The 27,887-nt window shown below is 41.7% G+C and overlaps 1 protein-coding gene across 5 annotated transcripts in view; it reads left to right on the forward strand.

The window, feature by feature from the left end:
• tbc1d22a (TBC1 domain family, member 22a) overlaps nucleotides 1-27,887 on the forward strand; it is a 397,563-nt gene that overhangs the window by 32,080 nt on the left and 337,596 nt on the right. The gene's annotated exons all lie outside the window — the stretch shown is intronic.

Here is a 27,887-nt window from a genome sequence, read left to right on the forward strand (position 1 = left end):
AAAAAAGCCACCCGGCCTCTTCGCGTAAACTTAAACTTACCTTAACCACTCGCTCATCTTTTCTTCATCCATCCCTTCGAGTTAGCTTTTATGATGACGCCGGCTGGAAAGGTCTCTTTTGGCAAGGTCTTCCTTTTGAATATCACCATGGGTGGAAGTTAGCATGGCAAGCTAGAACCACAGTGAAGGATGACTTCTCATTCCCTGTGGTGCGAATATTCACCGTACGTGCTCCCGTTCCACAGTGCGGTTCACAGGAATATCAGTTGCTGTGAAATACGGTAGTAATCCGTGTGCGGATGGAGAGATTGCGTCTTTTCATGAACCGGATCCTTGTCGCTTAGTAGGAGCCATTTTGTGGTCTTTACAGATGTAAACAGGAAATGAAACGTACGGTGATATCCGCGCGTTTTTTCTTCTTCTTCCGGGGGCGGGTGGTTGCTTACAGTAGAAGAAGAAGCGCTTCCTGTTCTATGGGGGCGGGTGCTTACCTTGGCGGTTGCTTGCGTAGAAGAAGAAGCGCTTCCTGTTCTACCGGGAAAAAAGATGGCGGCTGTTTACCTAAGTTGCGAGATCAAAACTTTATGAAAATGAATCTTAATATTTATCCATATATAAAGCGCACCGGGTTAAAAGCCGCACTGTCAGCTTTTGAGTAAATTTGTGGTTTTTAGGTGCGGCTAATGGTGCGGAAAATACGGTATTCATGTTTTTCAGTCTGTACAAATTGGTGTCGTATCGCAGTGCTGTGCATTACAAACTCAAACGCATTTCGTGTTGTTGTAGAAACTAGCTCATCGCTTGCCGTAGTAAGCTTTTACGGATAATACCGTATTACTACGATAGAAAAAGAGTTCCTCAGTTTTTGCTCTTACAACAACAATTCATCTGGCCAGGATCTTCAGCTCTCACTGGATCGGTTCGCAGCTGAGTGTGAAGCGACTGGGATGAGAATCAGCACCTCCAAGTCCGAGTCCATGGTTCTCGCCCGGAAAAGGGTGGAGTGCCATCTCCGGGTTGGGGAGGAGATCTTGCCCCAAGTGGAGGAGTTCAAGTACCTCGGAGTCTTGTTCACGAGTGGGGGAAGAGTGGATCGTGAGATCGACAGGCGGATCGGTGCGGCGTCTTCAGTAATGCGGATGCTGTATCAATCCGTTGTGGTGAAGAAGGAGCTGAGCCGGAAGGCAAAGCTCTCAATTTACCGGTCGATCTATGTTCCCATCCTCACCTATGGTCATGAGCTTTGGGTTATGACCGAAAGGACAAGATCACGGGTACAAGCGGCCGAAATGAGTTTCCTCCGCCGGGTGGCGGGGCTCTCCCTTAGAGATAGGGTGAGAAGCAATGCCATCCGGGAGGAGCTCAAAATAAAGCCGCTGCTCCTCCACATCGAGAGGAGCCAGATGAGGTGGTTCGGGCATCTGGTCAAGATGCCACTCGAACGCCTCCCTAGGGAGGTGTTTAGGGCACGTCCGACCGGTAGGAGGCCGCGGGGAAGACCCAGGACACGTTGGGAAGACTATGTCTCCCGGCTGGCCTGGGAACGCCTCAGGGTCCCACAGGAAGAGCTGGACGAAGTGGCTGGGGAGAGGGAAGTCTGGGCTTCCCTGCTTAGGCTGCTGCCCCCGCGACCCGACCTCGGATAAGCGGAAGAAGATGGATGGATGGATGGAACAACAATGTCGCTACAGCTTGGTTATTATACGGGTTACAGAATGTAAATCAGATATCGTTAGCGGTTTTTGAATGCATTTTTAAAGTGATTTAGAAGTAGAATTGATTGCCTCCATTAGCTGCATTGCTAGCCACCAAGAACGAGACGATTTTTATGTGTTAGAAAGCGAAAAAAAAAAAAAAAAGCCTTCTTGTCTCTCATGAATGTGAACGATAGGCTAAATTCCCCAAAAAGTGCAGTCCTCCTTTAAGTACCTAGAAGGTAGAAAAGCGCTTTACAAATATAATCCATTTACAATTTAAATTAGGTATAAGCCTATACTAAAAACTTGATTTAACGTCGTAGAAAGGGAATTGTACGTAGGCCGTAGATTATGCTGTACATCCTATTTTAGTTTATCGACTCCAATCATGCAACGAGACCAACGGACTCCAACTTGTGAGGATGCTGCCCTGCTGAACTCCTCCCACAGTCCCCGTTAAAAGCCTTTCTTTTTGCCTTCATGTGTTCTTTGTGTCATCATGTCTTGAGTGGTTTCTGTGCGATGCCTTGAGAGTACCTGAGAGGAAAAAAGGGTGCATGAAGAGAATTAGACAAAGCGCTTAGCAACTAATGAGTCACACGCTTATGCTTAACATGCAAAGTGCTGGAAATAGTTCAATGCAGAAATGACACAGTTTAATTAGAGCGGCCGACATTCTTTTTATAATAATGGCATTTACCTCCACTCCCACACTGTTATAGCAAAGGTTATCACCGCATTATGTTCTGTAAGAGTTTTACTTTTTGTCTGGCCTTTTTTTTATGAATTTAGAGCAAAGCAAAAGGGTTTACAGGTTATTGTTTTTTGCACAGTGTAATGGAAACATGAGAGGTGTTGAAACCGTATCAGGACCTACCAGACTTCTCTGGTCCAATTACACATAAAGTCCGACACATTTTGCTGTTGTGGGTGTTTTATTTCGGAGGGACGGCGTGGCGCATTTGGGAGAGTGGCCGCGCCAGCAACCACAGTGTTCCTGATTCGATCCCCAGCTTCTACCAACCTAGTCACATCCGTTATGTCCTTGAGCAAGACACTTCACCCTTGCTCCTGATGGGTCGTGGTTAGCAGTGGGCAGCAGCATAATTTTTGGTGATTTAACCCCCAATTCCAACCCTTGATGCTGAGTGTCAAGCAGGGAGGTAATGGGTCCCATTTTTTTATAATCTTTGGTATGACTCGGCTGGGGTTTGAACTCACAACCTTCCAATCTCAGGGCGGACACTCTAACCACTAGGCCACTGAGTAGGTAGAAGGTAGAAAGGCGCTATACAAGTATAACCCATTTACCATTTACCATATTTCGCGCTCAAGTGTGGTACACGCCCCCTACCTGTGACTATTCCCATTCAAGAAATTGACTCGTTCACAACCGAACTGTGCAGATCGTCTCGGAAGACGTTTCCTCTCTCATCCCAGCAGGGTTCATGAGTTCTTGACCACAGATTTAGATGGGACAGCAGTAGACTGAGGGCTTGGTGCAGGATCCAAAGTATGTGTCCCCCACAAGGGAGGACATGCCCAGACAATGATGGTTTCGCTCTTCTGTAGGTTGTATTCCGTCACGTGACTTTTGAACGGAAGTAAACGAAGTGGTGGGCCACCAAACCAATATGGCTACTGTTCAGTAAACTGTGTGCAAACAATTTCTTATCATTAAAAGCAGATATCAGCAAAAAAAACTCACTAATTATGCAATGGAATCTATCCCTATATGTTATCAAAAAAAAATGTGTCAAGTGATATTAGGATTTCCAGCTGAAACGATTCCTCGAGTAATTCGATTACAAAATATATTCGAGGAATTTTTGCTGCCTCGAGGTGTCGTAAATTTGTTATTTATTAATTAATTGTTTTTACGGCATTTTGCCTCGTTTAGTAGTCAAAGCTCACGTTTCGCACGGACTGTTTAGGTCAGGAGTGCTCACACTTTTTCTGCAGGCGAGCTACTTTTCAATTGATCAAGTCGTGGGGATCTACCTCATTCATATATATAATTTATATTTACTTATTTATGAAATATATGTTTTTGTTAACAAGTTAAAGGTGTTTAATGATAATACAAGCATGTTTAACACATATAGATTCCTTTCTTTCATGAAGACAAGAATACAGTATAAGTTGGTATTATTACCTGATTCTGATGACTTGTATTGATTGGAATCAGACAGTAGTGCTGATAACGTCCGCATTTTCGAATGGAGGAGAAAAAAAGTCCTCCTTTCTGTCCAATACCACATGAAAGTGGTTGGTTTTTGGCATCTTATTTGTCCAGCTTCCGTACTCCTTTGTATACACTTTACAAGAAGTACATTGTCGGCAAACTCCGTAGCTTGCTAGCTTGTGCACGCCAGCTTTCTGAGACTCTTATTTTGTTAGCGCAACTGTGCAACTGTGCAGTCGGTCTTTGGAGTTTTGACGACAGGTACGGCGCCAGAGTCTGTTGAAATAAAGGGTTTCTCGCCTTCCAGTCGGTAATTTTAATGAGGTGGCAGCAGCCAGCGTCATCTCAGAAGACCCTCGGGTGCCGTGAATGTCAATCAAGTGACGAAAGTGACGTCACAGTGAAGATTTATGATCGCTCATTTTTAGGACTATTTTTTTAATGCCTGGCTGGTGATCGACTGACACACCCTCCGCCATCGACCGGTAGCTCGCGATCGACGTAATGAGCACCCCTGGTTTAGGTATTGCACAGCGTGTTTACGTCACAGATCACATGCCCCCTGCACTGCACAACACTGCTCCTTTAAATACTCTTTAGTTTAGTAAACTTTTTTGCCGACATAACTCGCAATGGCAGATGCCGCAGAAAGCAGTGGACAAGAGCCTTAGCAAAAAGAGGGAATTAAGAAGCGACAAAAGTTGTCTAAGGTGTGGTAACACGTCACACTAAAATCGAAGGAAAATGCAGTCGTATGCAAACATTGCAAAGTGGAGCTGGCACACCACAATAGCACAAGTTCCATGCTGCAGCACCTGTCGAGAAAGCATCCGATTGCAGGCGAGGTAAGTCATCTATTATCAAATGTAAACGCAAAAGTTGTTAGTAAAATAAATGTTATTCATTATGATAACCAGGATGTTTTCTCTCACTCTCGTGAAGTCATCAAATGACGCCAAAAGGTGTTGAAAACTATCTACGCTATCCGAGCTGTCGTGTTTAATTAGCCTTTCATTAGTAACCACGCGAAAGTAGTCGTACATGTGTATACATACTGTGCATATATATATATATATATATATATGTATATATATGCAAACATAACATAAGAAGGTTATAGATCAACAATCTTTTTACAGTGTTTTCCAATCAAGATAGGTAAGGTCATGTAAGCTACACTGTCAATGCGCAAATACACACACAAACGTCAAAGTTGATTTTTTTATTCAAAAAGCCCGTAAAACTCTTTGCTGCTTTCCAAAACGTTAACAACCATGTTGCTATAATAAAAAAACAAAACGTAAAATGTTTGTCACCTTGCGTCTGCAAATCTTTTGTGGCATGCAAGCGGCAAGAGGAGATGAATGATGATGATAAACGCAGAGGTAGAGAGAGGAGGAGGCAAGGAGAAGCTGCAGTATGTTTGTACTCCGAATTCGAAGGAGAGTCTCTTTTCTTACGGGGTTCCCGCTCCTCTTATGTTGGTCTCACTCCGACCAGGTTGGACTTCACTTGGTCCTCGCTGCACCAGGAATCTGTCCAGCATACCTTGTTTTCGGCGGTGCTTTAAACACGTCAGTAGTGACCCGTGATGTTGTCCTTATGGCGTACTCCTCGCAAATGGTCCTTTTTTAAGTCCACAGCAAATCCCTCCTTCTTTCCAGGTTGCTTTGTTGGCTGTTTTGAACCCATACAGAGTACCAGAATAGACACAACCTGGTGAATGGCGTTAAAAAGAAACATACGCTGTAACGCTGGAGCACTGATGCAGAGGGCTCTCCCTCTCCAAAATGAAGTGTAAGGCTTCCAGCGGCACACAAAATGAATGAACGAATGAAGCGCTCATTCGTGAGACATGGTTTACACACAGAGGCAAATTAGGCTAAAGGTTCGTAAACCAAACAGGTTGCAAATAGAGGCGTTCGTAAATCGAGGTCCCACTATAATCCACAAAGTCACAAGCAAATGGACTGAAGCTCAGCCCAGTAGGGCCAGGGGGGGATCAGACTACTGTGTGTACGCTAGAGATGCGCGGATAGGCAATTTATTTCATCCGCAACCGCGTCAGAAAGTCGTCAACCATCCGCCATCCACCCGATGTAACGTTTGATCAGAACTGCACCCGCCCGCCATCCGCCCGTTGTTATATATCTAATATTAATTAAAAAAAAAAAAAAAAGGGTGAAAACTACGCGAATTGCACCTTGTGCAGACAAGATTTTTCGATCGGACACGGAGGAATTAGCGATGTAAAAGACCACGTTGGGACAAAAAAACACAAGTCTAATGCCGTTGCTAGCGATACAAGTGGAAAACTTTCAACGTTTTTCGTCGCCCAAACAGATTCTTTGGATGTGATAAATGCCGAAGTTTTATTTACGGAGGCAATAATTGAGCATGGACTTCCAATCGCACTGGCTGATCACATGGGACAGTTAATAATGTAATGCAACCTTTGAAAATCATTACGCGGTGATCGCGATCCCAAAGATAAACTTTTCTTGCATGATAATGTCCAGAAAAATTTGCTTTATATTACTATAGAGTCCTTTTAACGAATGAGTTTGATGGTTTATCACAAACCTTAAATGAAATTCCATGGCCACCGTCCTGCTCTCTATATCAACCAGGGTGAGCCCCACCCCTTTCGTGAGCGCACTGCGAAAGCGGACGAGGCGGGGTGTCGGTGCGGTGGGCGCGGTAGTGACCCTGGACGTGCGTCGGGCCCTTCTCGCGGATCGCCTCAGCTACGGCTCCCGGTGGGGCCCTCTCGGGGGAAGGGGAGAAGGGGCCTCGGTCCCGGACCCCGGCGAGGCGTCCCTTCTCCGCTCCGTAAAAGTGTCCATCTCTTTTCTTTTTTTTTCTTCTGTTGTGGCATATGCAGCAGGTGCCTGCTCGTTTTTCGTATGTGGGTAACAACATTTAACTATGTATATATATTTCCGAATTGGTTTAACTGCCACCCGCAAAAAAAATAAAAAAATAAAAAAAATATCTAATTAATCCACCCGACCCGCGAGTGGATAAAATCTTATTGTTTTTAATTTCATCCGCCCGATCCGCGGATAATCCGCGGACTCCGCGGTTGTGTCCGCAAACCGCGCATCTCTAGTGTACGCCCTAAATTGTGTTGAGTCTAGTTTTGCTGGGTATTGGATGGGGTATAAGGGAAGCAGAGCTATATGGGCAGACCTGATGATATATAGGATGACACTTTAATGATCCCAGTTGTACTGCATTCAAGCCGCTGTCCTTAAAAGGAGGTCATCTTCCCAGTGCTCTCGAACAAACACACACTGAGAAACACACTACCTGACACTGACAGGGGAGTGGATGACGCCCCCTTGTGTAAAAGAGCAAATCAGCCAACTGTCCTTGAGCTAAAAGGAGGCATGCAGAGATGATCAATTGAGCAGCTTCCTCTCTTGAATCCTGCAATTAATCGCACAGGTCAGTAGCTGTTTTCCCCCCCCCCAGTTGGACATGTCTGCCAGTCTCAGGAGTTCATAGTTGGAGTTGTGTCTCAGTGTGTGAAAAGAGTTGCCGTTAACACGCTCAGGGGTTTTTAGTTGCGTTCTTCATGCCTCAGGTCATTTAATACAACTTGGCTCGTCACACTGCTAGTATGACGCTAATTGTATAGAATGGAGCAGCACAGTGACCAGAGTATTATTTATTTTCGGACACACCATCTTTCCCCTGCGTCCACCGAGCCTGGTGACAGGTTGTGGCAGCAGTCTGCTTAGCATGTAAGGTCGCGCAGAGGGCAATGACCTGTGCGTTTGCAGCAGTGCGCTGATTGATGTCAGGTGGGTTCCGGCTAATTATTCCTGATGCCCTGAGGCGAGCATGTCTGTCATGTGATACGGGGGCTTCAGTGTGCGCGCTGAGAAACAACCTGCCTTTCCTGACTGTAATTGAACAGCTACTACGCACATCATCTGGGGCCTGACGAGATTTTAAAGACCAAGACCGGGAGTTATTGCTGGATGCTGTTGCTATGGCGATGCTCCTTCATCCCTCCGTCGTCTTGTTCCCTGTCAGTTTGTCCGTGTTTCATCAAGTTGTCTCCTTGTTTGTCTTCTCGCTGTCTTTGCTGTGGTCATTGCAGGATGCAACATTCAACTCCCACGCATAAACATCACAAATGACAAACGAAGAACACACCACCACAGAGAACAATTAAAGATAAGAAAAAAGGAAATGCTTTCACATGTTTTTTTTTCCCTTGTTGGCTGACAATGTGTCTCTCCTCTCTGTTGGGGGTGCTGCAGCGCTTTGTTTACATTCCCCCCCCCCCAAGCCCACCACCATGTTTAAAGCAAGCTTCACTACAGTGACTCCGCCATGTGATATAGTCATACCATCAGCAGTCCCCCATGCCAAATAGTGATGTAACTCACTTTAATGCACTGCTGATGATGCTTTGCTGCCGTTTCGTGGCGTCTTGCACCGCAGATTGCACAGAAGCCCTAATGTGGCGCTGCCTCATGCATCCATTTGATTAAAACATTTTATGGACTGTGAAAGAAAATATAGTTGTGTCGATTTTGTTTTGACAGATTTGGGTTTGTTGTTGATCACTTTCGGCGTAAGTGGCTGCAATCACGCACGCGAGTATCCGTTTTTGTAATTTGCCGTTTTGTTTGTGCTCGGTGGGTGTATTGTATAATGTGATGAGGCTTCCTGTATGGGTGAGTTTGCCACATTGTGCAAGCGGGTTTCTGACTTGTGCAGCTCATGTTAGCATGCGGGGGGTAGGTAGCTCATTATCCTCCGATTTCACTGAGCATATTAATGACTTGTTCTTTTCTTACTTCAGCTGTTGCACACAGTGTAATTATACTTGTAAAACCAACACAGCCCATCTTGAAAATGGTTGAATCGAACCGTGAGAGGCTTTCAATTGTACTGTTGCAGACACTTCTGACTGTATAACAACTAAAAAGATGGCAAACGCATGCATGTCCTCTTCCCACCATCTGTGCCATCAATCACACCTGCTGAGCAGGTATAATCGTGGTGAGGGGGAGTCTTTTTTTTTTTTTTTTTTTGTATTTTTTTTTTTTTTAAATATAAAACAAGAGTCCTCTTAGTTTACGAGCTTTCTGCTCCCTGGTGGCATTGCTTCGTCCTTTTTTAGATGAGTTACGTCGCCTAAGAATCTTGCAGCATTGAAGGTTTATAGGAGGGGATCTTTTTTTTATACACTGCATGATAAAGATGTCACTTCTAATGGCATTGTTTTTTTTTGACCTCTCAAGATGGTGTCAGGTGACAATGACAAGGGAACAATGGATGATATTCACATACTTTTCCTGCCTGGATACATGCAGTTTCTAGTTGTTTTAGTCTGTAAAAGCTTAATTTTTTGTGTTAAGGCTGTCAAAATGAACACATTATCATTGATTAATATATCATCATTATTATTCTGATTAATTTTTTTAACACCAGTAACTAGGATTTGGCGATATGGCTGAAAACTGTATCAAGATAAGTGTTTTGTATCGGTCAATGATAACAATAATTCATTATTGATCATTTTTATGACCTATAAAAAATAGGGACAAGGAGAAGGTTCAAAGTTCTTTATTGTCCCCGCGGGGAAATTTGTCTTGGGCACAGTGCATCATTGCTTTCTTAACATACCCAAAAACAACAGAACAAAAACACAAGCACAGACACAACTACAACCAGACAACTAACATTTAAACATCAGAACATGGAGCTTGATAGACATAGCTGGCACTTTGATGAACAATGTAATATATTTATTTTTTTTAAATTAAAAATGTAACCTTCTTCTGATTATAATCCCTTAAAATATCAAGGCAGAAAGGAAATGTCAACCCAAGCATGGAAAACACCCAATCACTGTGCGTTAGAGATGCGCGGTTTGCGGACACAACCGCGGAGTCCGCGGATTATCCGCGGATCGGGCGGATGAAATTAAAAACAATAAGATTTTATCCGCTCGCGGGTCGGGTCGGGCGGATTAATTAGATATTTTTTTTATTTTTTTATTTTTTTTGCGGGTGGCAGTTAAACCAATTGGGAAATATATATACATAGTTAAATGTTGTTACCCACATACGAAAAACGAGCAGGCACCTGCTGCATATGCCACAACAGAAGAAAAAAAAAGAAAAGAGATGGACACTTTTACGGAGCGGAGAAGGGACGCCTCGCCGGGGTCCGGGACCGAGGCCCCTTCCCCCGAGAGGGCCCCACCGGGAGCCGTAGCTGAGGCGATCCGCGAGAAGGGCCCGACGCACGTCCAGGGTCACTACCGCGCCCACCGCACCGACACCCCGCCTCGTCCGCTTTCGCAGTGCGCTCACGAAAGGGGTGGGGCTCACCCTGGTTGATATAGAGAGCAGGACGGTGGCCGTGGAATTTCATTTAAGGTTTGTGATAAACCATCAAACTCATTCATTAAAAGGACTCTATAGTAATATAAAGCAAATTTTTCTGGACATTATCATGCAAGAAAAGTTTATTTTTGGGATCGCGATCACCGCGTAATGATTTTTAAAGGTTGCATTACATTATTAACTGTCCCATGTGATCAGCCAGTGCGATTGGAAGTCCATGCTCAATTATTGCCTCCGTAAATAAAACTTCGGCATTTATCACATCCAAAGAATCTGTTTGGGCGACGAAAAACGTTGAAAGTTTTCCACTTGTATCGCTAGCAACGGCATTAGACTTGTGTTTTTTTGTCCCAACGTGGTCTTTTACATCGCTAATTCCTCCGTGTCCGATCGAAAAATCTTGTCTGCACAAGGTGCAATTCGCGTAGTTTTCACCCTTTTTTTTTGTTTTTTTAATTAATATTAGATATATAACAACGGGCGGATGGCGGGCGGGTGCAGTTCTGATCAAACGTTACATCGGGTGGATGGCGAATGGTTGACGACTTTCTGACGCGGTTGCGGATGAAATAAATTGCCTATCCGCGCATCTTTACTGTGCGTACACAAAGTAGTAAAATGACATTAAACACTTATCAATATCTTCTTAAGGCACACGAATAAGGAATACTTTTGCTTAATAAAGTATGAGAAAATAGTGCAAAGTGTGAACATTTAAATATAGAGAAACCTGAAAAGAACTATTTTCTGCATGTTTAGTGCTGGCTGTGCTCAAGGGTGAGCACAGCCAGGTGGTGTGGTATTGCTTGGTCTGACTGCGGTCCGTTTTGAGAAACCCGAAAACCTGCCAAACTGTGGAGGTGACTTTTCCTGTTTTATCCACAATTTATTCACCCTCTGCTGCACTCATTTTTATTGTTTATTGTTTATTGAATGGATCCCCATTAGCTGACGCCAAGGCGACTGCTAGTCTTCCTGGGGTCCATATAGGAGCATACAAAATTAAAATACAAAGAATACATGCAATAACAGACATTATACAATGGAAAAATACAACATAAGATAAAAAGCTAGTTAAAACCAGTATTAAAAATTCACGTCATGTGGGCAGCTGCAATAGGTGTATCTTCAAAGCTGTCTTGAATGACAATTTACTTTGTGAGAGATTCATGTGAGATGGCAACCCATTCCAGAATGATGTACATCTATACATGACTGTATGTTTGAGGAGATTGGTCCTGGGAGCAGGAAGTGCCAAATAGCCATTGCTGGCATTCCTAGTGTCATGAATATGTGTGTTAGTTGATTTTAAAAACTGTTTGTAAAAGTAATCTGGTGATTGATCTAAAATGATAGTTCTAAAGAACATAAGGAGACTACAATACATCTTTTGTTCAACAGACAACCAGGACAGGCGTGAATGCATAAATGAAATATTAGTGTGCAAAGAACATTTAAGTACCAGTCTAGCTGCTCTGTTCTGAACAAGTTGCAGTTTGTTCAGGTCAGATTTAGTCGTAGCGGACCATATTATAGGACAGTAATGAAGATGACAGAAAACCAAGGACTGTATGACTTGAGCCATTGTTGAGGATGTCAAGAAGGTGGAGCACTTCCTGACCATGGCTAAACCTCTTCCCATTTTCATTGAAATACCATCAATATGATTGGACCATGACAGTTGACTGTCTAATAGCACACCAAGCAATTTTGCTTTTTGACCTGCTCAATACGTATGTCTGACTTTAAAATATGAAGCTGTGGGTCATCAACAAGCATATGCCTGGATCCAAAAATAATGCTTTTTGTTTTGTCAATATTCACAACAAGTTTACTATCATTTACCCAGCGGGACACTCTCTCCAGGTCCTGATTGAAGTTATTTTCTAGGTCATTTAAGGTAGAGGCAGTACTGTATAGAGTTGTGTCATCTGCATACATAACCATATTGGTGTTTGTTGTAACACAGGGAAGATCATTAGTAAAAATAATAAAAAGTAAAGGACCTAAGCAGCTTCCTTGAGGCACGCCGCAGTAATTGTACTTGCGTTCAGATAGGCTACCATTAAAACACACTCTCTGTGATCTTCCTGATAGATAGCTCAACATCCAAGAAAGTGACATACTATTAAAACCATATTTTCTCAGTTTGGAGGTCATTATGTTGTGATCTATGACATCGAATGCCGCACTAAAGTCAATCAGGACAGTACCAACCATTTTTAGTTTCTCTTTTCACTCCTTGCAAATAATTAATCGCGAGACAACAAGATGGTGCAACCAAACTTGATATTAGTTGATCCTGTTACCTGATTGGCTGTTAGCGTGTCACTCCTACCGGTCAGTGATCACTTCCTGCGTTGCTCGGTTAGCAAGTTGTTTTGTTTATGCTAACAAACTTTCTTTGCCACTTCCGATGAAGAACGAAATATACATAAATACATGTATGTTTTTAGTAATATTTATTACCTGTCTATCGTGATATATATATTAATATCACTTTATTTCCGAACCTTACCATTAACTCATCGGCAGCGCAAAATTACTCGAAATCCTTAAAAATGTATTTCCAGCAGTTTGTCCAAGTAGTGTTACTGCCTTGCATGCACAAATGGGCAGTTTGTTGATCGGTAGTGACAGCATATCAATATGGACACCGCTAAAAACAATGAATTCCCCCTTGATGGCGAATTTGAGGACGGAAAAATGAGGGATTAATCGATTAGGAAAAAGCTTTAAAGGGGCCCTTTCATGCAAAACCAACTTTCCTTACTGATTGGTACCGTTTGTCGTATATTTGGGATCTGCATAATTCCTGGAAATTTGAAATGAAACCATAGAATCATGGCGGTGATGTTTATAACACAATCTTGGCTTTCTTCGTACTTTCGGCAAAGTGTGACGTTTTTCGCTGGTGTGACATCAGCGGATTCTCTAGATATGGTTGAAATTAGAGATGTCCGATAATGGCTTGTTTGCCGATATTCCGATATTGTCCAACTCTTAATTACCGATTCCTATATCAACCGATATATACAGTCGTGGAATTAACACATTATTATGCCTAATTTTGTTGTGATGCCCCGCTGGATGCATTAAACAATGTAACAAGGTTTTCCAAAATAAATCAACTCAAGTTATGGAAAAAAAATGCCAACATGGCACTGCCATATTTATTATTGAAGTCACAAAGTGCATTATTTTTTTTAACATGCCTCAAAACAGCAGCTTGGAATTTGGGACATGCTCTCCCTGAGAGAGCATCAGGGATTGGGGGGGGGGGGGGGGGGTATATTGTAGCGTCCCGGAAGAGTTAGTGCTGCAAGGGGTTCTGGTTATTTGTTCTGTTGTGTTTATGTTGTGTTACGGTGCGGATGTTCTCCCGAAATGTGTTTGTCATTCTTGTTTGGTGTGGGTTCACGGTGTGGCGCATATTTGTAACAGTGTTAAAGTTGTTTATGCGGCCACCCTCAGTGTGACCTGTATGGCTGTTGACCAAGTATGCGTTGCATCCACTTGTGTGTGTGTGAAAAGTCGTAGATAATATGTGATTGGGCCGGCACGCAAAGGCAGTGCCTTTTAAGGTTTATTGGCGCTCTGTACTTCTCCCTACGTCCATGTACACAGCGCCGTTTTAAAAAGTCATACATTTTACTTTTTGAAACCGATACCGATAATTTTGAAACCGATACCGATAATTTCCGATATTACATTTTTAAAGCATTTATCGGCTGATAATATCGGCAGTCCGATATTATCGGACATCCTTAGTTGAAATTTACCCAAAGTGCTTTGCACGAGTCTGCCATTGAGGGCAATATGCTCCTTCTTTTTCCTCTATCCTCTTGTTGTGGGGTATTCATCCTCCGCTGTTGCCATTTCTAATACAAATGTACATACAGTTCAGACTTATATCTGTCAGAAGACTCGCTAAGCAAGTGCTAAAAACTACAGCATGGATGGCAGGGAGAGGACGCTGTCGAAGTGGAGGCACGTAAGTTAGACCGCTCCCTCACATTGGCGCATTCTGAAGAGACGGTCAGAAAGCGCTTGAAGATGGTCAGTAAAACATAATCTATGCAACATTTTGACCAAACAACCACCATTACATGTTATGTAGACCACAAGGAAGTGTTTTAAATGTCGAAACCAATCACAATATGACCCCTTTAATTGATATCCTGTTGCTTCTGTTAGTTGTTTCATGGGGGTAACTAATTATAATTGATAAAATCGGGACCTCATGGAGTGCCCGGAACTTCAAATATTTGCACTTAGTTTCTGCACGGTTTTAGCAAGAGTGCCCACATGGTGTGTGGGTGCCATGATTTGTGTGGTAGCGAACTGCGGAGAGTTCTTTTATTTATACTTTTAAGCATTCTTTGGTCATTTATCTAATTGCAACCGGACTGTTCCAAAATCTTTTAACCAACTAAAATAAATAGACACAACATACTTTCTTGGCAGAGGAAACATCAAATATTGTTCTGGCTCCATAAACCATATTATTTTAGTTTGTTTGTTTAAATATGTTTATCATTTATTTTAAATTGTAAAGGGTGATCAACTGTTTCACTTCCGGCTTATTTGACGTCACGCGAGGTCACTTCCTGTTGACCGGATTTTGTGTCCGTCTGTTTCAACTTGGCGTTGTCGAGTTTATCGATCACTTTGTGCAAAGACATCACATCCTCTATGTTTAATATGACTGTAGCTCACTTGTTTAGACAGTAATTTGTTCGTACAAGTTTAGATTGAGGAATGATGTTTCGTAATGAGGAATGATGGTAATGTCTGTTGTTTACAAGTTAAAGGGGAACATTATCACAATTTCAGAATGGTTAAAACCATTAAAAATCAGTTCCCAGTGGCTTATTATATTTTTCGAAGTTTTTTTCAAAATTTTACCCATCACGCAATATCCCTCAAAAAAGCTTCAAAGTGCCTGATTTTAACCATCGTTGTAAACACCCGTCCATTTTCCTGTGACGTCACATAGTGATGCCAACACAAACAAACATGGCGGAAAGAACAGCAAGCTATAGCGACATTAGCCCGGATTCAGACTCGGATTTCAGCGGTTTAAGCGATTCAACAGATTACGAATGTATTGAAACGGATGGCTGTAGTGTGGAGGCAGGTAGCGAAAACGAAATTGAAGAAGAAACTGAAGCTTTTGAGCCATATCGGTTTGAACCGTATGCAAGCGAAACCGACGAAAACGACACGACAGCCAGCGACACGGGAGAAAGCGAGGACGAATTCGGCGATCGCCTTCTAACCAACGATTGGTATGTGTTTGTTTGGCATTAAAGGAAACTAACAACTATGAACTAGGTTTACAGCATATGAAATACATTTGGCAACAACATGCACTTTGAGAGTGCAGACAGCCCAATTTTCATCAATTAATATATTCTGTAGACATACCCTCATCTGCGCTCTTTTCCTGAAAGCTGATCTGTCCAGTTTTGGAGTTGATGTCAGCAGGCCAGGGAAGCTAGGGTCGAAATTCTTCTCTTGATCATCTTCGGTGGCATAAGGGACGGTGTGAGCCAGGACATCCAGGGGGTTTAGCTCGCTCGTCTGCGGGAACAAACTGCCGCCATTGCTTGCCGTGCTACCGAGGTCCTTTGTCCCTAAATTGCTCACACACTCCGGCAGATTGAATGGGGGTCTGGCGGCAGATTTCTTTGACTTTATCGTTGGAAATGCATCTGCTTTGAGTGTCGCAGGATATCCACACATTCTTGCCATCTCTGTCGTAGCATAGCTTTCGTCGGTAAAGTGTGCGGAACAAACGTCCAATTTCTTGCCACTTTCGCATCTTTGGGCCACTGGTGCAACTTGAATCCGTCCCTGTTCGTGTTGTTACACCCTCCGACAACACACCGACGAGGCATGATGTCTCCAAGGTACGGAAAACAGTCGAAAAAACGGAAAATAACAGAGCTGATTTGACTCGGTGTTTGAGAAAATGGCGGATTGTTTCCCGATGTGACGTCATCGCTCCGAGAGCGAATATTAGAAAGGCGTTTAATTCGCCAAAATTCACCCATTTAGAGTTCGGAAATTGGTTAAAAAAATATATGGTCTTTTTTCTGCAACATCAAGGTATATATTGACGCTTACATAGGTCTGGTGATAATGTTCCCCTTTAAGAACCTTTATTTAACCAGATAAGAAACCCATTGAGATCAAGATCTCTTTCACAAGGGTGACCTGGCCAAGAGGTCAACAGCACATGTCACAGAGCAGTTTCTAAAAAATAATACGTTAAGACATACATTTTAAAATACATAAGAGAACTGTAAAACCAAAAAGATTTACACCTTTTAAAAACACAGGGACTGTGCAAACGTCTCTCGCTGTCTGTCCTTCAGGACAGAACGGAAGGCTCCAAATGGAAGCAGTTCTGTAAATTTCAGTTTCGTCTGCAATGCATTCCATGCCATAGGAGCAGCAATGCCAAAAGCTCTTTTGCCGTACATGAGGAACAGTTAAAACATACAAATTGTTAGAACGTTAGCACTTAAGCTAGCTAGCAAGTTAGTGCGAGTCAGTGCGTCTGTATTAAAGTGCAGTTATTAATGACGGTTCCTTGATTATTTTATTTTAATACGGTAATACTGATCGTCTGGAGTTTTAATGCGGTTATCATTACTACTGTTTATTTTGCCTGCAGTTGCAGAAACCGATGCAAACGAGTGACTGCTTTTGCAGGCCGTCTCGCTCGCCGAACACATACATTAAAGGCCTAATGAAATGAATTTTTTTTATTTAAACGGGGATAGCAGATCCATTCTATGTGTCATACTTGATCATTTCGCGATATTGCCATATTTTTGCTGAAAGGATTTAGTAGAGAACATCGACGATAAAGTTCGCAACTTTTGGTCGCTGATAAAAAAAAAGCCTTGCCTGTACCGGAAGTAGCGTGACGTCACAAGTTGAAAGTCTCCTCACATTTCCCCATTGTTTACACCAGCAGCGAGAGCGATTCGGACCGAGAAAGCGACGATTACCCCATTAATTTGAGCGAGGATGAAAGATTCGTGGATGAAAAACGTGAGAGTGAAGGACTAGAGTGCAGTGCAGGACGTATCTTTTTTCGCTCTGACCGTAACTTAGGTACAAGGGCTCATTGGATTCCACACTCTCTCCTTTTTCTATTGTGGATCACGGATTTGTATTTTAAACCACCTCGGATACTATATCCTCTTGAAAATGAGAGTCGAGAACGCGAAATGGACATTCACAATGACTTTTATCTCCACGACAATACATCAGCGAAGCACTTTAGCTACGGAGCTAACGTGATAGCATCGTGCTTAACTGCAGATAGAAACAAAAGAAATAAGCCCCTGACTCGAAGGATAGACAGAATATCAACAATACTACCAAACTCTGGACCTGTAACCACACGGTTAATGCTGTACCGCCTGACGAAGCCTAGCAATGCTGTTGCTAACGACGCCATTGAAGCTAACTTAGCTATGGGACCTCGATAGAGCTATGCTAATAACATTAGCTCTCCACCTACGCCAGCTCTCATCTGCTCATCAACACCAGTGCTCACCTGCGTTTCAGCGATCGACGGCGCGACGAAGGACTTCACCCGATCATCAATGCGGTCAGCGGCTAGCGTCGGATAGCGCGTCTGCTATCCAAGTCAAAGTCCTCTTGGTTGTGTTGCTGTAGACAGACGCTAATACACCGATCGCACCTACAGGTATCTTCTTTGCAGTCTCCATTGTTCATTAAACAAATTGCAAAGGATTCACCAACAGAGATGTCCAGAATACTGTGGAATTTAGCGATGAAAAAAGACGATTCAAGCTGGCGACCGACCTATTCCAAAATGTCTGATTCAACTACTGACGTCACGCGCATACGTCATCCTACCTAGACGTTTTCAACAGGAAGTTTCCCGGGAAATTTAAAATTGCACTTTATAAGTTAACCCGGCCGTATTGGCATGTGTTGCAATGTTAAGATTTCATCATTGATATATGAACTATCAGACTGCGTGGTCGGTAGTAGTCAATCAATCAATCAATCAATCTTTATTTATATAGCCCTAAATCACAAGTGTCTCAAAGGGCTGCACAAGCCACAACGACATCCTCGGTACAAAGCCCACATACGGGCAAGGAAAAACTCACCCCAGTGGGACGTCGATGTGAATGACTATGAGAAACCTTGGAGAGGACCGCATATGTGGGTAACCCCCCCCCTCTAGGGGAGACCGAAAGCAATGGATGTCGAGTGGGTCTGACATAATATTGTGAGAGTCCAGTCCATAGTGGATCCAACATAATAGTAAGAGTCCAGTCCATAGTGGGGCCAGCAGGACACCATCCCGAGCGGAGACGGGTCAGCAGCGCAGAGATGTTCCCAGCTGATGCACAGGCGAGCGGTCCACCCCGGGTCCCAACTCTGGACAGCCAGCACTTCATCCATGGCCACCGGACCTGTGCCCCCCCCCCCCCTCAAGGAAAAGGGGAGCAGAGGAGAAAAGAAAAGAAACGGCAGATCAACTGGTCTAACAGGGGGGCTATTTAAAGGCTAGAGTATACAAATGAGTTTTAAGATGGGACTTAAATGTTTCTACTGAGGTAGCATCTCTGATTGTTACCGGGAGGGCATTCCATAGTACTGGAGCCCGAATAGAAAACGCTCTATAGCCCGCAGACTTTTTTTGGGCTCTGGGAATCACTAATAAGCCGGAGTTCTTTGAACGCAGATTTCTTTGAACGCAGATTTCTTGCCGGGACATATGGTACAATGCAATCGACGAGATAGGACGGAGCTAGACCGTGTAGTATTTTATATGTAAGTAGTAAAACCTTAAAGTCACATCTTAAGTGCACAGGAAGCCAGTGCAGGTGAGCCAGTATAGGCGTAATATGATCAAACTTTCTTGTTCTTGTCAAAAGTCTAGCAGCCGCATTTTGTACCAACTGTAATTTTTTAATGCTAGACATAGGGAGACCCGAAAATAATACGTTACAGTAGTCGAGACGAGACGTAACGAACGCATGAATAATGATCTCAGCGTCGCTAGTGGATAAAATAGAACGAATTTTAGCGATATTACGGAGATGAAAGAAGGCCGTTTTAGTAACACTCTTAATGTGTGATTCAAACGAGAGAGTTGGGTCGAAGATAATACCCAGATTCTTTACTGATTCTCCTTGTGTAATTGTTTGGTTGTCAAATGTTAAGGTGGTATTATTAAATAAATGTCGGTGTTTAGCAGGACCGATAATCAGCATTTCTGTTTTCTTGGCGTTGAGTTGCAAGAAGTTAGCGGACATCCATTGTTTAATTTCATTAAGACACTACCTAGTAGTGGGTTTCAGTAGGCCTTTAAAAACACAAACTTCGATATAAACGTAAGAGCTTCTCAAAGAGTCAGAATGATTCCCCCCCTTCTTTTCATTCCGCTTTAGCACAAACGCGCGCCGCTGCTGAAACCGATGAAAAGCATGAATGCTCTTGAACATGGTGATTTATCGACGCCGGAAAACTTACCAACTTAATTTTTATTTATCGTCGGTTAATTGACTTATCCAATATCGGCCAAGCCCTTTGTACCAATACGACTTTTGAAAACACATGTCCACTGCACCTCTGTTTTTTTGTATTCTGTTGTATTTTTCTACATCAGAAGAGTGGCAAACTGGCTCTTTTTAACAATAAAGGTTGCCGAACCCTTGTTTATGTATTGGAAAGTAAAGTTTCTTCCTCTTACAATTATACCGCCATGGTTAGTTTTAGAGTTTTCCTGGCTTTCTCTTCCAGGAATCCCACTTTTTTTTCTAGCAGGTGTGTGCACTATTCGCACAAGTGTGCCAAAACCTTGCTTTGCCCCAGTGATCTCGCTTCGTCTGAATGACGCCTGAATAGTACATGGCTCCGGCCTGCCAACCTCCTTTCCCTCCTGCTGCCGTCAACTGCATGCTCAGCCGGCGTTGACTGACAGCACTTCTTACCTTCTCGCTGACGTCCGGCCTTCTTCTCCTTCTAGCTGGGCGCGTTTTGTTGCACCCATGACGGAAATTGTGCCCTCAGGCAGGTTGTAGACTAACAGGAAGCGATTGCTTACTGTCGTAAAATTATTAGTCAGGCACGTATGAGTAGTAGTATTCGCTGAATCGGTTCCAAAGCCAACTCTAAATTCAGGTCATTGCCTTGTAGGAAATCCCTTGGACCTCCATGTTAATGGTTCAAATTGACTGGGCAAGAGAAGTGACTCGAACACATTCTTATTTCTCTCTCTCTCTCTCTCATGCAAGTACAGTCGATTTGGCGTTCATCCCGGCTCCCAACCTCGTTTGCATCACTGGAGATGCTGTCAACAAAATGGCCGTGCATATTGTGCATTTCCCATGCACTTCTCCTCCGAAGCTGTAATCTTTGTGGCTTTTAGACAGGTTGTGAGTGCTTTTAATGAAACACAAACCTTTGAATGATGCCGCACGTCACAGTACAATTGCCGTTGTGGGTGTTCAACAGAAGGTACACGTTGTCCTAATCACCCCCTGTGGTCCTCAGTAAGTACGTTCATGCATAATGGAGACTGGTTGCAACCAGGGGATAACACATGTTAGCCCTTGAATCGTACATTACTAATGTTACAGGTGTTTTTTTTTTTTATGTTGTTGAGGAATATGTTAACCAATTCTCAAGGGTCTTTGGCTGCCAGTGTGATGTACTGATTGTGCTAATTCCAATACATGTATACAATAATGTGATGTTTTATTGGTCCCACCAGGGAGATTCTAGCTTTGACTTCCTCCTCCACTTGCTAATGTATACTTTGAAATGATTGTCTGCAGGGTAAATTGCCTGTAAAGAATGTTTTTGCCTTACTGCATTTATTTCTATAGAGACCGCTTCAAGAGACGCTTTCAAAATCGCAATTAGCAAAGTTTTTTTGTGTGTGTCCCCGCCACAAATTAGGATGTGCAGATTGGAAGGGTGCGGGGGTTGGAATGACAAGTTTGCTCGCTGTATTGCATTGTTTGCTCATGAAGGTGGACAAGGACAGCTAGTCCCCTCGGCCCCTCTGGGACAGTTGCACAAACTTTTTTCCCCCCACAACAACAGATTCATTTTCCAAAATGGCATGAAATGTCTTTAATTTATTCCAGCAGTAGTGAGGGCATGGCTGTCTCATTCCTAATGCACAAGAGATGCCCTCAGAGAGTCGGAGAGATGAGCTAGCCTGGCGCTAATAAAACGACATCTGCAATTTAGCCTGTATGTCAACTGTGCTCACGCTGCACTCGCCATCTCTGCCTACTGGGAAATGGAATTTTTGCTCTTCTCAAATGATTTACATAGAGCTTGAGACCAGATGAGTAGGAAATGTGGTTAAAGAAATACTCTGAACGCGTGTGGGTTTGCATATAATATCACCACTGTGCAGATGGTTTGCATAGCTAATGCAAATTTTTCGCTGATCTTTTAATGCCGCTTCACAATTTCATAATACGTGTTGGAATGTCTCCCTCAATTAACCACAGCTCCCCCTGTGGCGGCATCACTCATGGCGCTAACACCACCATGCTTGACACAAATGTCTTGCTGCTTACTTGTGTTGCCAGCTATTCGCACAATAATAGCTGTGTTTAGACAATCGCCATAACTACATGGGCACAAATAATCGTAATAAAGGTCCAAATAGAATAAAAATGCAATATATAAACACGTCAATGGGAAGATTCTAATTCAATACAGTCCATTTGGAAGTAAAATTTTGGTCTAACAAAAAATATGTGAGCCGATACTCTGTTGTAATAAACCTTTCCACCACTTTTGGCAGTAATGACAATCTCAAATAAACAGAAGACCTCTGGAGATAAAGTCATAGAGAAGTTTCTTAGGTGCAAAAATTATGACTAAAGTGGTGAAGTTGCATTTTTATTTGAACTTTATTTTATTGACAGTTTAGTTAAGAAATATATTTATTTATAATTAGATTTTTTGTTTTGTTTAATTACTCTCTTGTTATGCAGTATATTTGATTAGTACCGTATTTTTCGGAGTATAAGTCGCACCGGAGTATAAGTCGCACCTGCCGAAAATGCATAATAAAGACGGAAAAAAACATATATAAGTCGCACTGGAGCCCGGCCAAACTATGAAAAAAACTGTGACTTATAGTCCGAAAAATACGGTATTTGTTTTTGTAATTAGCCTGACCTAAGGTTTATGTGTTAAATAGATAATACTCTTTGTGATTAACGCATGGTTTCATATAGAGATGTCCGATAATATCGACCTGCCGATATTATCGGCCGATAAATGCGTTAAAATGTAATATCGTAAATTATCGGTACCGTTTTTTTTTTTTTATCGATAGGTTTTTTTGATTTATTTTTTATTTTTTATTAATTAAATCAACATAAAAAACACAAGATACACTTACAATTGGTGCACCAACCCAAAAAATCTTCCTCCCCCATTTACACTCATTCACACAAAAGGGTTGTTTCGTTCTGTTATTAATATTCTGGTTCCTACATTATATGTCAATATATATCAATACAGTCTGCAAGGGATACAGTCCGTAAGCACACATGATTGTGCGTGCTGCTGGTCCACTAATAGTACTAACCTTTAACAGTTAATTTTCATTAATTACTAGTTTCAATGTAACTGTTTTTATATTTTTTTACTTTCTTTTTTATTCAAGAAAATGTTTTTAATTTGTTTATCTTATTTTATTTTATAATTTTTTTTTTAAAGTATTTTATCTTCACCATACCTGGTTGTCCAAATTAGGCATAATAATGTGTTAATTCCACAACTGTATATATCGGTTGATATCGGTATCGGTAATTAAAGAGTTGGACAATATCGGAATATCGGATATCGGCAAAAAGCCATTATCGGACATCCCTAGTTTCATATCTTTTTTAGCCTGTTAAGCTGTATAAATGTAAATAAAGAGAAAAATTACTGAGTCAGAGTTAAAATTTAGGAACCCTTGGTATTCCGAACATCATCAATGTACACATGCATTCGGATTCGGATTTCGCGGTTGAAGTAAAAACACCTTCAATGCTCATGTTTGCTACATCAGAGTGACGCGTTTCTGCCTTTTGGACAGCCGGAAGTAAAATTTGTCTGTTACTGAAACCCAACTTTCTTGTTAGAAACATTAAGAGAACTTTGGATTTGTGAACACATTGACAGTAGAAAGGTTAGAAACACAGATTTGTAAAAATAAAATCATGAAAATAATAATTTAAGGAAATTACAGAAACAGACATGACGCTAAAGAGAAGGAAAAATAAACATGTAGGATGCAAAGAGCAAATGAGCTGTGGACGTTTGATTACAACATAGGCAAAAGTAGACAATCCACATGTTTTAAACTGATTAAGCTCTTGGCGCATGTATACGCACATCATGATCAGATCACTTAGGATTACTTTGTGTCAATGTAAACAGTGGATTTGGAATCCTGATCAAACAAGGTTTGGATCGGAGTGTAGAAATGTTGCATACGTGTAACCCTTGTGGTTCGGTTCCTACGTTCTGTTCCGCTCGGGACTCAAACCTGGGTCTCCCGTATGAGAAATGAGCGTGCTAGCTACCGAGTTAAAATCCCGGGCTATCAACCCGATAGCCAGCAATGCTCTTGAGGTCGTCAGGGAGTGAGGTTTACAAACATACACAAGGCCTAGCCACACTGGCTGGCCTCAGTTACACAAGTAAACATAGCTATTCATAGCTATTTTCAGTGGATGGTAAATCTTTACTGCAATACAAGCTGTGCACAGACTACTCTAAAGTACATCCAGGTTTTTCCACATATTACTTGAGAAGCTACCCTGTCATAAAAATGATTGCTGAAGTCTGAGATACCATACGTTGTACTTTAACATCATTGTGGCGTTAGGATGTAGCCTACTGGCATCTCACGTCCTTCTCGACCCCCTCGCCACCCCCTACGACGAGATTAATGCCAGGTGTGAGAAATATAACATAGTTTAATTAAGGCAGAGTCCACAAGATTCATGGACTCATTTCGTTGTCTGACAGTGCAAATGAAGGTTCAAAGGGTGCACGCCGAGAGAAGGGGACACCCTTGACTAGCTTTTAAAAGAATAATGAATGCAGAGCTGCACGCGGAGTAACGATTTCACCCTTAATGACTTGGGCTTCGGCGAAAACGGTACATAACTTCCCCGTGGCTTCCGCATAAAGGCACATGTCATTTGAGGCGGACTAATGGTGCATTCAGGCACACTTGTGAAAGAGCTATGGAAAATGATATACATTTTTACCGACCTGTCAGTGAATCTGCAGAAGTGAGAGTTCGGTGGTGATTTCTAAAGGCAGACAAATGTAATACCGGTGTGCTCATTCAGCAGCAAACATTCCTTTTGCCTTCATCTTTACGACTGATCACACACTGTAAGTTGTTAGTGATTCGCTGCTCTTCTATACATGTTACCTTCCTCTACCTAAGGCAAAAAAAGGATACAAAAAGAAAAATCCATAACTTTTTATCTATGTTCATGTCTGGATATCATTTTTTTTGGGTTTTTTTTTACCACTTACACAGGTAGTTGTAATCATCCCTGACTATAACGTTCTTCCAGAGCTCTTCCCTGCACTAGATCACTATTGGATTTCTGCATAATTAAAGCTGCACGGGGCAAAGTAAGTGAGAAATTTTAAGTGGGAACCGGGCAGGAACTATTGTGAATAAATGTCCGCTTTTATCAGGCGAACAAGCTCTAATGCGTTTCACTCAATTTAGCCAATGGACCTAGCCCGTTGCTGTTTAGCTGATTTCTATTTCCGATGCCGCTATCTGTCTCTGACTTCATTGCATTTGCCTTGAAGAACAGGCCAGGCGCAGTCATTTGGCAGCACGAATCAATACCATTCACTCTGGGTGAAGGCCTTATCAATTTCCAGCCAGTGCCTTGAATACAAGTCTTGGAAGAATTTGTCTTATTTATTAGGTACATTTGTACACGTTTGCTCGAGAGGAGTAACTTAATGTATTGCCGTTTTGCTTTGCTTTTCCTTTATGTTCCTGGGTTATGCAAACTAAGCCATTTAATGATGTTATGACAGTAATATGTGTCACGAGGGCCTGCTTGTGACCACCAAACGTGTGAAAATATATGCTCTATATTCGAGAGAAGCAGCATTTTTATGACGTCATTCATGAAAAATATTCTGTGATACCGCCTCTGACCCACCCCTAGATTAATGATCCCTGCACCTTTTTTTACATCCAACACTTCACGAAGACAGCTTTAAAAAAAACGTAAAATAAAGTGCCAACTATCTGTTGTGAGTGAACAAGTGAACGACGTCCAGTCGAGCGAAAACCTCTCCCAAGACTTTAGCATCGTTAAGGCTGTTGATTATTCAAAATTGACTTTTTAATGATGTTATTTCTGTGTTATTTAGATTTAATTACATTGAAATTCAATAGGGCTGTCTTTGGTAAAGCGTTCCATAGTCTAATCTGAATTGTTAGATTTTTTTGTATAGGTGACTAATTTTTGGATGTAGTTGTTTTTTTATAGGAGCAGAGCTCAAAACAGATCTCATTTGCGACTTTGACCAGGAAAAAAAAGCTAAAACACTCAGATAAACAAACTCGGTAGAGATTGGATGGTTTAGCGAGGAACCAGGTTGGGATCTGGTGTAGCGACGAAAAGACGATCACACTTTACAATCTAAAGAAGGTATAAGTTGTAACAAGGTTACAATAAAAGAGGCTTCCTGTCTGAGGGAACTACACTCCCGAAGGTGTGGTTGGCTCCGCGTCTCGACAAACCCTGCACGCCCATCTCGTAAAATCCTCCCAATGTGGGGGGTCCTGGGATACCCAACTGGCCTCCCACCAACAATGGGAGGGGAGGCATTCAATCAAATCAAAATGAAGTCTGGATTAATGGCTACAATGAGCACATTTTGGAGTGCACATCTTTTTAAAGTGTGGTTTAAAGCAGGGTTATTAACCTTTTCATTTAACTTAATTAATAATCCTAATCTAACCTATTTACGTTTAACAGGATACACCTTGTAAAATTATATTGAAGCATGTGTTAATCCCAAACATTATTTTCAAGACTTAGGTCAGGCTGATTACAAAAACAAATCGTTATCAAATATACTGCAAAATAAGGGACTCAAAAAAACCTGATGAACAATAAGTGTACATACAATTATGCATTGCTAAAATAAATACATTCTCACTAAATTATTAATAAATATTATTAATGTACATGTTTCTTAAATAAACTGTCAATAAATTAAAGCGCAAAAGGAAATTCACTTTGATCACTCTAGTCATAATTTTTGCGCTTTATAACTTCAGCTCCAGACTTCTGTTTGTTCTGTTTATTTGATATTGTCCTTAATGCCACAAGTGGTGGAAAAGCGTATTACAACTTAATACCGTTGCGGTCCATACGGACCACAGCTGAGAAACAGATATTTTTTGGCGGACGTCTAGGGGTGCTTGGGACCCAACAATGGGCGTCTCAGTTTGGCCCAAGAGTCTTTTGAGCAATTTGGCCGCAGGGAGATTTTAATTAATTTCAAAAAGCCAATTTATATGACGCTGCTCTGTTGCCAGCTTGTGGACTATATGACTACTTTAGACCTATGACCAAGTATCATGCTCTGAATAAAATCTAGGGTAGCGTTTAGATATCCGACCCAATGCAAACAACCATCCCTAGTCATGGTACCAAAAAAAAAAAGACATGGTCACACATAACACAATGTAACACAATTTGTGGAAACGTCCATACACCATCAAAAAACTGCACAATTACATCCATTACAAAGCAGAATGAGAAAAATGCAAAAACACTATCTCCACACTTATCCGTGTTTGACACATTTTAGCTGCTTGATATTTTTGATTGATTACAAAACTTTAAGGAGGTTGTTAGGGAAGTAAACAAGGTAGGAGTCCAACTTTCACCTGCTCTTAATATCCAATTATATTAATTATTAATTTTATATCCATTAAATTAATATAATTATATATATATATGTATATGTATGTGTATATATATGTATGTATATATATATATATATATATATGTATGTATATATATATATATATATATATATATATATATATATATATATATATATATATATATATATACTGTATATATATATACTGTATATATATATACTGTATATATATATATATATATATATATATATATATATATATATATATATATATATATATATGTGTATATATATATATGTGTATATATATGTATATGTATATATGTATATGTCGTCTTTCGACACTCGACCAAGTTTTTCAGCCCAATGCGGCCCCCAGGACAAAACGTTTGGACACCCCTGCCTTAAGATTTACTTAAAATTGTTGAAAAATAGTATGACATACCGTAGCACCTTTTAAATGTAGCAACGGTTGTAAACAGACAGGAAAAACGGCATAAACGGGTGTTTTACAGTTGCATTAAAATCCTCCAACCGCAGCATTGACAGTGAGCCGATAAGTGCTTTACTGCCTCTTGACCGTGTAGATAACGAAAAGGCACGGGAAATACCTGCTGTTTACGCAAAGGCAAAATTGACTCACCTATTGTT

This window comes from Nerophis lumbriciformis, linkage group LG05 (assembly GCF_033978685.3).
Source record: "Nerophis lumbriciformis linkage group LG05, RoL_Nlum_v2.1, whole genome shotgun sequence".
NCBI classification, from domain to species: Eukaryota; Metazoa; Chordata; class Actinopteri; order Syngnathiformes; family Syngnathidae; genus Nerophis; species Nerophis lumbriciformis.